This window comes from Mercenaria mercenaria, chromosome 18 (assembly GCF_021730395.1).
Source record: "Mercenaria mercenaria strain notata chromosome 18, MADL_Memer_1, whole genome shotgun sequence".
Taxonomy (NCBI): Eukaryota; Metazoa; Mollusca; class Bivalvia; order Venerida; family Veneridae; genus Mercenaria; species Mercenaria mercenaria.
Window position 1 is genome coordinate 8809141 of NC_069378.1, and position 13458 is coordinate 8822598.

The following is a 13458-nucleotide window of genomic DNA, read 5'->3' on the forward strand; positions in this document are numbered from 1 at the left end:
AAGAACTAAGAACTTTCAGTACGAGTATGACTATTAAAATTACTTATAGTAACACGGCAACGGTTTTGGAAATGCATCTGGATGCTCTTAGTAAATAATCAAAATTAATAAGTTTATCTAAAAGGTCAAATGCCTCAATGAACGACGAGTGGTTGTGGTGTTCCGTGAAAACAAAAAATACAAAATAAATGTTCTAATAGGTATTGTAATTGTGAAGAGGAATGCTATTATGGGGTTTTGGCTCCTCCAATAATAGTATATATTATTTACATATATATAACAGTATCATACGCAAACGAATATACAGAGCCGTAGTAATAGTACACGCACAACAGGGAAGAAATTAACAAGTTAAGGAATAAGGAAAGACAATGACGTTACGCTCATTGTTGGCGTACATTAGCGTAACTGACGTTATCGTCGTTTTTAGCCGTTTAGACGTTAAAGGGATTACTTGGGGTGGTTGGACTACAGTTTTCATAAATCATGTCATTTCGATATTTAAGGAAATATTTGATATAGATGTACTATATAATATTTATTCAATCAAATTATTTATCAGACAGAGAATTATATTGCGGTGTTCATATACAATTGTAATACATATACATTATTTAGTTTTCAAACGTAACGTCGACGTTACATTAATTTCACGGCTGTGACATCTCGGCTAGATTTTGCAATTTTCATGTGTTAAATTTAATTCATATTCAACGTAAGACTTATGCATATCAATTTGCAGACAATTGTATGTACTTTCAGACTGTAGTCGCTGTTTTGTAAACAAATACATATTTCTTTAAAAAATTTCGGCACGTAACAACTTCGTAATTTTATTTTTTGCATTTTTTGACACGTGTGACATCGCGGCTAGATTAAAGTATACATATATTAAACGCCATTATCAAAGTCAATATGTGACAAAAACTCACTAATTCAAAAGTAGAATGTATGTACTTTTTGTCAAAATAAATATTATAGAAAGCATACGATAGTTAAAGAAAATACAGAAATTTTAACAAATCCTGTCGTCGGAAGACAATAAATCTTACGTTTTAAGTTGGATCTGTCTTTTGCTTCCTGTTTGTTACAGGAAGTATTGAACAGCAAATGACTGCAATGACGTCAAATATAGTTAACGTCACGTCACCGAGTCTTCTTATTTGACGAAAAAAAATTTTTTTATGAATTTACCAAGCCGTTAAATAATGCGCATTGGTGAATTCTGTTACATCTTACATGACGTTTTTGTGTTGTTTTCTATGATTGTATGTCGAATTAAATTTTTACTAATTGTTAAACGTAAATGCGATCATATTTACTAACAGAGAGATTGTTTTGCCTTTCTTGCGATATAAGAAGATAAACAACCGTATTTCTAAAACGAATTTCATGAAACATTGAAGTGAACGAAACAGAAAAATTTCCGATGTTCGCCAACAACGTACGCAACGTCAATGTCTTCGGAAGGTCAGCGAAAAATACACCGCTGTGGTTTAATTAACAATCCACACTAAACCTCACATTTTACTTCCACTATGTTCAAAATATACACGCCAGTGAATCTAATAGGGAACGAATGTCTGTATGTATGAAGTCTGATCATCAGTAAAAGCAGACGAAAGCTTTAAGTAGGCATTGTAACTGAAAATACAAACTTTAAGTAGGAGCTATCTATATTATATGTATGTGAAGTTAACTGCATCAGAATACAAGGACTGAAAAAATTATTAAAATATCATTTCCTGAAAAAGAGTTATTTGAGCTGAAAAAAATGATCTCGGATGAAATATTTGGAAAAAATGGAGACAACTCCGCAAAGACTTTATGATAGGCTTAGGTGACAATTGACCTAGTACCTCATGCAAACTACCCACTTTTTACCTCTAATCATGAAAAAAGCATGCATACTTGCCACATGGATTAGCAACCTGAATACAAAACTATGTAAAGATCAAATAATTGATTGCCCTGGGGAATGTAGGACATTTTTGTGGTGAAATTTGTCAACAAACAGACGATTTTTTTTTAAAAAGTCAAAACCCACAGAATTTCACAAGGTGAAATATGTTGAAAAGGCTACTGCTGGAAAGAGAACAATCTCAACTACCCATACATATGCGTCAAAGTATGGGGAAAATATCTAGAAATATGAGAAAATCGAAGAAATCAATTTCAAGACTGTTAGATGCATAACTGTGTAATCATACATGGCCTTTATCATAGATAGGTTACTTTTCCTTTGCACTGATATAACATGGGCAGGATTAGGATTAAGAAACGGTGTTCACTCAACAATTTCATCATATAATTAGATTGTTTCCCTTGCGTAAAGAAGGCTTAGGGTAAATCTCTACTTTAAGGTCGCTTTGACCTCGACACCAAAATCAATAGGGGTTGTTTATGTCTTTGTCAAGGTTCTAAGAAAATCAAACGAACTAGACTGAAAGCAGGTTCGACAGAAAATCATGGCAGGATCTTCCGAAGTGAGGTGTCAATGCACAACCAAGAGATCAAACAGAGAAAATGTTAAAATATTTATTTTCTAAACTGTGTAACAATTTTTAAAAAATCTTACAAAACAGTGTAACAAGTTTTTTAAAAATCTTACAAAAAAGCAAAGTGAGATTAAAAATTCAGTATGTTGAGGGCCCAATATTTTTTACATATCAAGCGCACTTGAAAATAATTTGGCCAGATTAGCAGCATATCAACAAAATTCCACAAGAGGGTTCGCAAGACTAGCATCATATCAGTAATATAATAATAAGACAAGAGCCCTAATGGCATTTTTGATTATGAGTGACTACTTTTTGGCAAATACTTCAGAAAAAATCTATATCTGTGATTTTCACGTTATAAACATTGGTGCTACCGACGACTTATATTTTTAGCGGATTGATATAGTTTCCCGTGTGTCATTCGCCTTGGTCACATGACAAATATTTACCACGTAATTAAAGTAGTTCAACGCGTAGATAAAAAACAATACATTTATAAAATTTACAAGTCTATCCGATCAAAACCACATTTTTTATTGAAAATTAATTAGTGTTCAAATTTATTGCATATCCATAATCGTGGTTCTTTATACAATTATCTACAGACAATAATAAATGCAGTTTGAATAATTATCAAATTGCAAGAGCTCTACAGAGGGTGTTGATTTGACCATATATACGTTATGGTACCGATGATTCTATGAAACAAGGTGAATTTATTTTATGTGCTGACAGTTGATAGATTATACCATGTACACTTAATTTTGCATAAATAGTATATCGTATACCCGTAACTTTGCATATGCTGTCTACCGTATTTCATTAACCCCACACATATCATACCATATGCTCTTAACTTTGCTTATACTCGTAAATTTGCATCTTCGAAACAGTTTCTTCCTTAAGATTGCACTGGTTGTGTCAAGGACTCTAATTTTACATGAACTGTTGCTATTACTCGTTCGTTTTTGATTAAATAATTAGTGCGAGCAAAGATATATCATATGCGTGTTATTTCCGATCGTTCATCTTGTGTTTTAGTTTCGACAAGATTGTACAGTATGTGACTAGTTACACAGTCCTTGAGTATGATTACTAGAGGCTTGTCTTTAATCTTTCTTTCGAAGAAGACATACCTTTGCTGGTATATCATACGATAATGTTTACATCACTAGTAAGTAGTACCTCAAAATTTGTATTGTTTAATATAGGTAAATAGTAGACATTATTTAATGCACTTCCTAGTCATATATGGTTCTTATTATTGCATATACATGTGGGTTCGATCCCCGGCCGCGTCATACCAAAGACGTAACAAATGGTACTAGTAGCTTCCTCGCTTGGCGCTCAGCATTAAGAGGATAGTACTAGGACTGATCAGCCCGGTGTCAGTATAATGTGACTGGGTGGGGTATCATGCCACGTGTCTACGGCGTGATATTCCAGTGAGGCAGCGCTATACATAAAGCTGGGCATTGTGCTCACTGCTACAAGTAGACACCGTCGTTTATATGACTGAAAAGTTGTTGAAAAAGACATTAAACCCAAACACACACACACACACGCAGCACGCACGCATGCACACACACACACACACACACACACACACACACACACACACACACACACAAACACACACACACACACACACACACACGCGTTTTATAGAGAAATCTTAAGTTTTAATGCATGCAGTTACATTAACGAAAGAGTATACCATGCAAGTATAGTTATGATGGTTGTACTTTCTGATGTTGATTATCGTATAATATGCATATCATATTTGTGGTATTATGTTTGTAGAGTTGATGCTTAACTGAAGTATAAAATGTTGTTTTTGTCTAAAATGATATATATTCACTTATATAACGTACATAATATTTAAATGTTTACATGTAAATTTCCTGATTAATGTCTACCTTTATATATGTTATGCTCTTCAAGAATGCAGGAAATAAAAGAATCTATTTATATCTATCTCATATCTTTCAATTCCTTGTAAGTATTGAACTACTTATGGAGAAAGGTAGAGCTGAGCCGGAACCATGTGATTTTGGTGTTTATCACGTGATAAATTATTACGTCGTAAAGTAGTACAACGCGTAGATAAAGTATCGATCTGTTTACTCTCAGACTCTTGAATTTCATAGAAGTACTGAACTACTATTACAGCGTATGTATGGAGAAAGGTAGTATCGGCCACTGGTGCCAGATCAGAAAGAAAATGCCTCTGTACATGTTATACCCTATCCCTAGGTATTCTGTAAGAACCATGGTCGTGAACGGGAAAATATACTAACCCATTTCAATCGCGTATTTCATACCTAAAACACGCAGTTCAGTAAATGTGTACTATTTATATTAAAAAAGTGGTTTATCTTCCGTTGTGTACCGGTCACATTTCTTCAATACTTCTTATCTTAGCAAAACAACGTGTAGTTTACAGTTTTTTCAAAGGTACACAAAAAACTTGCTTGAACTTCCCTGGTGAAGTTCCGGTCTAGATTACAGACACACTCTGATTGGCTGACGTGAAAATGTATGTCAGTCGTCATTTTACTACACGTGTACGCTAAAATGTTTATATGCAGTATAAATGTGCAAAATGAATTAAATAAACAGAATAGATGTATACCAATGTATGATTTCAAATTCAAAATCATATACAAGATGAATTTCATTCATCATTTCGAGTCTTATCGTAAAACTGTGAATTTATTGCATTCTGTTTTTGTTTGGTTACATTTCGCTTAACATGTGCACACTGCCGTGACCTCTAGACCGGATGTTCATTAGGGGAGTTCACGCAAGTTTTTTTCTGTAACGTTGACTAAAGCATAAAATATCTGGAGCATCTCTGCAATATGGAATATTGAGACAATGTGACTGGTGCACGATGGAAGATAAATTATCGCTTGTTTAATATCAGTAGTACACATTTACTGAACTGCGTGTTTTAGGTATGAAATATGCGATTGAAATGGGTTAGTATATTTTCCCGTTCACGACCATGGTTCTTATAGAATACCTAGGGGTAGGGTATAACATGTACAGAGGCATTTTCTTTCTGATCTGGTGCCAGTGGTATTGGCATTTATAACTACAATTTCACCAATGTCGGTATACTTTGGGAAGGCTACGCATCACAGTTAAACACATTTTAATGTTCCGAATACAGTTGGAGAATTGCAATGACCATTGTTAATTCATCATAATAAAAGTTCGGTATTGAGATATTTTGCACAAGTGTATTTAGATTCTATTAAATTTAAAACAAAATCTGATTACCACACGGCGTTAGTAGGATTTATATATGCATTTAGGTCTATTTGTTTGAAGAATAAAAAAGAGTATGTCACTGCAAAACAACCTTTTTCAATAAATAAACATCTAAACTATAGAAATGTGCTATTTTTTTTTTAAAAAAAAGATAAACGATATAAACATTATTTGCATAAAATGTATCCTAGCTACCAATTTTGTGAAAGAAAAGCTGAATTCGCGTATTTCAGACTACATTCTCTCATAAGCAACGCTTTCTTATGTTAACTATAAGATATTAAAACAAGGGTTGCTAATGAACTGATCCTAAAGATGATAATCCCAGTTTTGAAGCTTTTGCTAACACAAACTTTCAAAAATGCCAATTCACGTGGTTATCCAGAAACAATTTTTATAATTTAAACTTAAGACTATTATGTTTTATGTTACATCTTTATTGACATAGACATTAATTTGATAAAAGCATTTTGTTTTTCATGATGTTTTAAACCTTTAATAGTAAAAGAAATTAGGCGCCATTTTCAGATCCAGTTCCTGTGTAAAAATACAATTAACCCGGATTGAGAAACGGCCCTCCTGGTGAAAGATATAGAATACTTTCATTCAAGTCTACGGCATCTGGCAATTTGAGGAACATAGTTTTATCCAAGGATATCAAATTAATCAATTTGAGGTGTTTGTATTAATATGATGAAGAAGGTTTACCTCTGAATGAATGAAATATTTATTTTACTTATTGCATAATCTAAAATGAATAGTTCACTGTTCCTAGTTGTGAATCAGAAGCACTTTTAGGTCAATTTCTTTGGGTTGTTTTATTAAAACTACATACACGTTTTTTGGTCATTTTCTGTTGATATGAGAAATATAGAATATGCATCTGATATAAAATGCATAAAGGTTATCCCCACTAGTGAAATGTTTTTCTTGTGTTATACCTCGGGTATGCAGCTGGTGTCAAACTTCGAGAAAACAAAATGGATACATTTTAAATACTACATTTGAGTATTGTGTGGCGTCTCCGATAAGCGTTCAAGTTGGTCAGAGTGAAGCAAGTCACAGTGCCTCTGATTGGTTGAAAATGTATAGGGAATTCCGCGATGTATTTTTCCATGTTAATTGGTCTCCCAATGGTCTAATATGTAATGAATGTGTTTGAAAACTAATCTAATTTCATAAATTGAAATTCTAATCCATAATTTCTAGCTAAATTATTTGGAATTATGCATTTTAGACGATAGAAATGTATGTTGTACCAGAGGATCATTTTCATGAAAAATAAAAAAATCACAGTTCAAAGAGAAAAAAGTGCCCAAAAGTGATGGACAACAGGTATAGTTCTTACAGTTTTATGATAGGCCTTGGATAGTCTTCCTTCCTGAATAGGTGGTATCAACAGTTTGAATGTTAGAAAAGGCACACGACACAAAACATTACAATGCGGGCCTATGGAAAATGATTTAGTTCACTATGAACGTATTTAATCTTAAGACTTTAGACGCTTTAAATGAACTGGGGAAACACTTTGCGACTTTCAAAACTACAATATCCCATATAACATTCACTTGGATGTGTTATTGATAACATTTTTTTAAAATCATAAATATGAAAACAACAGTTACATATTGCATCTTCTTAATATTTCAGCATATGTATACATGACTGCATGATTTTAAATAGATATCTACTATCTGGGATACTTTCAATAGCGGCAATAAATGTCTTTGTTGCCACGCATTTGATGCAAATTTTACATCTTGCTGTGTCTTCTATTTGTTTTATTTATATTTATTTATAATTTTGGAAAATAATATCTTGAGTAGGGCAAGTCTTTACAAAGAAGCAATCTAGAACATAACTGAGTTATGCCGTTACTGGTGAGATGGTCTGGAAACAATTAATTGTTACACAATGGGTTACTGTTATAGGCAATACTATAATTGTTTTAATATGCCTGAAACAATATTGAATAAAAAAAGTGTTTAATTGGTCTAAATCAGCATCAGGCACCAAATGTAGGAATATATTTTTTCCGAATTAGGGAAATGCTTAAAACTATTAACCTCGGGGACAACATTAGACAGAATACCTTCAATTACAGAAAAAGGTAGAAATAAGTAAAGAACTTATAGAAACTTTGTCCGTCTTTGAAACTGGACAGCGTTTACCATTTCATTATCGTGAGCAATGGCTTTATTTGGGTGTGGTATATCAACAATTCGACGAGAAACTGGGAGGTATGAAAACCTACCTTTACAAAAAAGAACCCGTTTTAACTGTATTAATCTTGTTGAAGATGAAAAAATATGTCATGTTGCACTGTCCACTCTATAAGCAATTCGTCAAAATTACGGCTATTTCTGTGTACTTAGCAATTTTTGAATTTCTTGGTCAAAGTGCTATTAACGTCACATCCATATATCTTCTGGAATATCATAAGAGCAATAGCTTTGAAGGTTTTTGCTTTATGGTTAACAGTCTTGTAAATGCAAAGCAAAGGTAATGCCTCTCGGATCTCAGTTTATAAATACTTTTTCCTAGTTGTTTAGATAAGGATCGGATCACAAACATCTTTTTATTTTTTGAAAAATAAAAAGTAAATAATAGCTATATTTATTTTTTAAAGTAAGCTAAGCTTACCTGTCTCTTGTAATTCTATCAAGAATGGCATATGTATTTTAATAAGATTTTATTACGTTTCGTTGTGATATACATATGATGGGACGTAAAAAACTATTTTAACTTAAGGACACGTCACGGCTTATTACAATACACAATCGGTATTGAAATTGTGTTTCCAATACATGTGCTCATTAGATAAATCCTCAGTATCTATGTAAAAATATTCAAGGATGTGTTTAGTATGATTGCAACACTGTGAATTGCTCTAGTTAGTGACAAATGACTGAAACAACAGGAATTCGTACGTGACTTGGATAGACAAAACGACAGTGAGGTAACAATATATTCTTTTATTGTTTTAATTTATGAGTTGTAAGCTACAATATAGAACACCCATTTTATGAAAATCAAACTGGAAGTTAGAAATAACAGAATTTTTTTAATTAGGTCATGAGTCATCATATACCTGTCAAAATTTGTCATTAGTTTTCACGAGCTGTCAAAATTATTTTTATGTCTCTATTCTGCAAATGCATTGTTCTTGTAAGTATCTTGGTCGGATATTGTAGTGTGTAACTTATTTTACATTCCACATTAATATTTATGCTTGAAATTGATTTGTTCAGCTCACCGAAGTCACGTATGAATTTCTATTGTTTTAGTTTATTGTCTGTTATAAAGGTACCAAATTTCAATATTAAGATATAAGAATTGTTCCTTTGTGGTAGACAAAGGAAACTATTTGGTTGAATCATAACAGAACTGTTTTTGGAAAGAACTGAATATTCTTTGGTTTTTGTTATTCACCGGAAATTCAAAACGTGACATCACCTTAAACTGAAAAATTGAAGTTGTGGTTTAGGATCCTGTTTAGCAACATATCAATGCACAAACTGGAATTTAGTCAGACGAAATATATTACATGGACATTTGATGAACTGTGTAAATCATTATTCATTTTAAACTTTATAATGACACCACTAGCTTGGTTCTTTACATTCTGTACAGATGCAAACAGAATACTGCAATATCTTCCAAACAACAAAATATTATTATAAACTAAATGCTGAATATAATTAAACATGCATTGTAGGGTTAAACCTCGCGATGCATTATGTATTGTAAAATATTAAAACCATAAACTGAACGCTACACAGAAAAGCAAATAATGATACATTGTACAGAGAGGAATAAATGCTACTCTTTGTAGAGTGTTAAATAACAATACCCGTCGAAATTTTGTGTTTCAAACAATACTTGTATGTCACATTTACAAAAATACTTTACCACCCCAAAGAAAATGCACTTATTCACAATACTATGACGTATGAAGAACGACTGGAAATGTTGTGCAGAAAACTAAGAGTCATGCTTTCATTCATTTTCAATTAGCATGTTTATTTTATTGCGCCATGCAATTGCATGCAATAGAGTTGTTATGCTACGAACTTCAAGCAACATGATCACAGCAAGAATAAATAACAATTTCCAGTTTTAAAATGTAATGTGTGCAATAAATGTAACAATATTGACTAACATATATATTTCGATATATATGATTGAAATCCACCAATCCAAAGCAACTCTCTCACAAAGGTATCTACGCATGCGTAACAAAAACAGTATTTAATTTAATGGAATCAACCAAATACGTGCATTGATATAATTTCTACAACGATGATTAATCGGTCAATCCTTGCGCAGACGACAGGAAATATTACCCGAGGGTAAACAGATGATGTCATTTAAAGCGTCTAGATTCAATATAATAGAAGCCCGGAAAATGTCATGACAGTAAGCGGATATTAAATTATATGAGCCGCGCCATGAGAAAACCAACATAGTGGCTTTGCGACCAGTATGGATCCAGCGCAGTCTGGTTAGGATCCATGCTGTTCGCGGTTTCTCTAATTGCAATTGGCTTTGACAGCGAACAGCATGGATCCTGACCAGACTGCGCGGATGCGCAGGCTGGTCTGGATCCATGCTTGTCGCAAAGCCACTATGTTGGTTTTCTCATGGCGCGGCTCATATATTAGATGCTTAATCATTTTTAAACTAGAGCTATCACTGAAGGTGACTCATACCAACACAGAAAGATGTGTTCAAAACGAACGGAACGCAAGACTACCGTCCATGAACAGGCTCAATCAAACCGAGCCTGCAACATTTTCGTTTTTGTCGTGTTGAACGATCTGTGGAGTTTCTACTTTTTCTATTTTAAATTATTTTCAATTGAATATACATGTAGGTATTTGTCTTAAATGTGGCAAAGTAGCCAATAAGGGGATACTTCTGATATTATAAAGGATGGAATCATAATATTTGTGCTATGTATAATTTCTTTCGACTGCTGTCTGTAATTGTATCAGGTGCACGGTTGTTTTCAATTAATTCAACACCGTGTCAGTATAGTATGCCATGTACATACGGTTTTAAGATAGCCATTTTGTTATTGTCAAAATCTGATATCGCTAGAATCACACTGCCAGAGATGGGCCACTGGCACCAGAACAGAAAGAAAATGCCTCTGTACATGTTATACCCTACACCTAGGTATTCTATAAGAACCATGGTCATGAACGGCAAAATATACTAACCCGTTTCAATCGTACATTTCTCAACTTAAACGCGCAGTTCGGTGAATGGGTACCTAGTATATTGAATAAGCGATAATTTATCTTCCATCGTGCGCCAGTCACATGGTCTCAATATTCCATATTGCTGAGATTATCAACATATTTTATGCTTTCGTCAACGTTACAGAAAAATCTTGCGTGACCTTCCCTAATGAACATCCGGTCTAGAGGTCACGACAGTGTGCACATGTTTGGCGAAATGTAAACAAACAAAAACAAAATTTAAAAAAATCACAATTTTACACTAAAACTCGAAATGAATGAAATTCATCTTGTATATGATCTTTAATTTGAAATCGTACATTGGTCTGCATCTGTTCTGTTTATTTTATTTATTTTGCACATTTATGCTGCATTTTCACATTTTAGCGAACACGTGTAGTAAAATGACGATTGACATATATTTTCACAACAGCCAGTCAGAATGGTTTTGTAGTCTAGAACGGAACTTCACCAGGGAAGTTCAAGCAAGTTTTTTGTGTAACGTTGAAATAACTCTAAACTACGCGTTGTTTTTCTAAGATAAGATGTATTGAAGAAATGTGACCGGTACACAAAGGAAGATAAATTACCATTTGTTTGATATCCATAGGACACATTTACCGAACTGCGTGTTTTAGGTATGAAATGCGCGATTGAAACGGGTTAGTATATTTTCCCGTTCATGACCATGGTTCTTATAGAATACCCAGGGATAGGGTATAACATGTACAGAGGCATTTTCTTTCTGTTATGGTGCCAGTGAGATGGGCTTGCGGATGAATTCCGGATAGCATCCGTAACACATCCATAGAACTCCTAACTCATTTTTAAGTCATCCGGTGTATCCGTTCAGTAATCGGGAGCATCCTTGTGCAAGAGTGCGAAGTTTTGAACATGCTAAATAAACTTGCCATGGATAATATATCTGCTAAGAATCCATAATAAATCCGTAACAGTTCTGAAAAGATCGGAACTGATCTTAATAGATCGTAACAGATCTTAAAAGATCGTAATGACCGCGGTTAAAAAATATGAGCTATTATGGTTTTATTCCGTTTTTTGTAAAATTAATTAACTTAAAGGTTCTCTTGCGATTGCCTTATTCGCAAAACCCATTTAAAACACATCTGGAGCAATCCCATGACAGTTACGATCTCTTACGATCTTTTCAGAACTGTTACGCATTTATTACGGATTCCTTACGGATATATTATCCGTGGCAATGTTTGAGCATGTTCAAAACTACGCACCCCTGCTCCCGGAACGGATACACCAGATGACTTACGAATGAGTTGGGTGTTCAACGGATCCGGAACTCATCCGAAAGCCCTTCTTGGACAGTGTGATTCTAGCTTTAAACAGGAAATAATGGTGACACGTCATTTGTCCGGATGGCGTAGAATGAAATCTGAACTCAGTATCAGGAAATGAAAAACATTTTATGAATAAATGGCAACCCGTGGGTAAATTTATTAAACGGCAACGTTACTATCATTTCAAAGGTAAAGTATGATATAAAACCATTTGACATGTTAAAGAATTCCAAATAATGTTTTAAGATGTGCAGATCTCTTTAATCATGAGTAAATATATAAAAAATACAAAATATTTTCAAATTTTCCCATAGACGCCCATTATAAAAATTTGTGCGAGGTCCAACTAGCGAAAGATCAAACGTGATCTAACTTCCGGCACTACATTTGTATCTTGTTTATTAGCCGAATTTTCTGAATATACTATGAGGTTTTGATCAAATTCTAGATTGTAGAAAAATTTATCCAAACGTGCAGAACTACCTTAAGGATAATAATTTCGATGTGCATCACGACTCATAAAAAATATGTCAAGTTCACTTGAAACATAAATGAACAATAAAAGAAACAGAAGTTCATAGCAGTTCTAAATAATTTCCAAGGCAGAAATACATGTGTATACGGCATAAAGCAACGGCTACCATTCGCAAGCAATTGTGATTATTTGCATTGTGTGCGTATAATGGAATCTCGTTTTGCTTTAAAACGCATCAACGCAAATATGTGTATGTTTTCAAAGAAGTTCTAAAATAAACAGTGATATCTGATTATTGTTTTTACTTGGGGTGTTATTTTTTTGTTTTTACTTCTCGTGTTATTTCTCTGTCATAATCACCGCCAAACATCGTTTAATTAATTGTCACAAAAATGTAATAGAGCAGTTTGAAATTTTAAAGGAAAAAGTAAACAAGTGGAATAATTTTAATATTTTAAAGATAGTTAACCGTTTTTTGCTCAATTTTATATCTAATTGCAGTCTATCAATGTATCAAGATACTCAGTAGCGCCGGAGTCTTAAATGTACAACAAATGCGAACATCTTAGTACAGAAAAGGAGAGGATTCCTTAATTATTCAAGATCGAGATATATTTTATTTTGCTTCGCACGCTCTTTATATA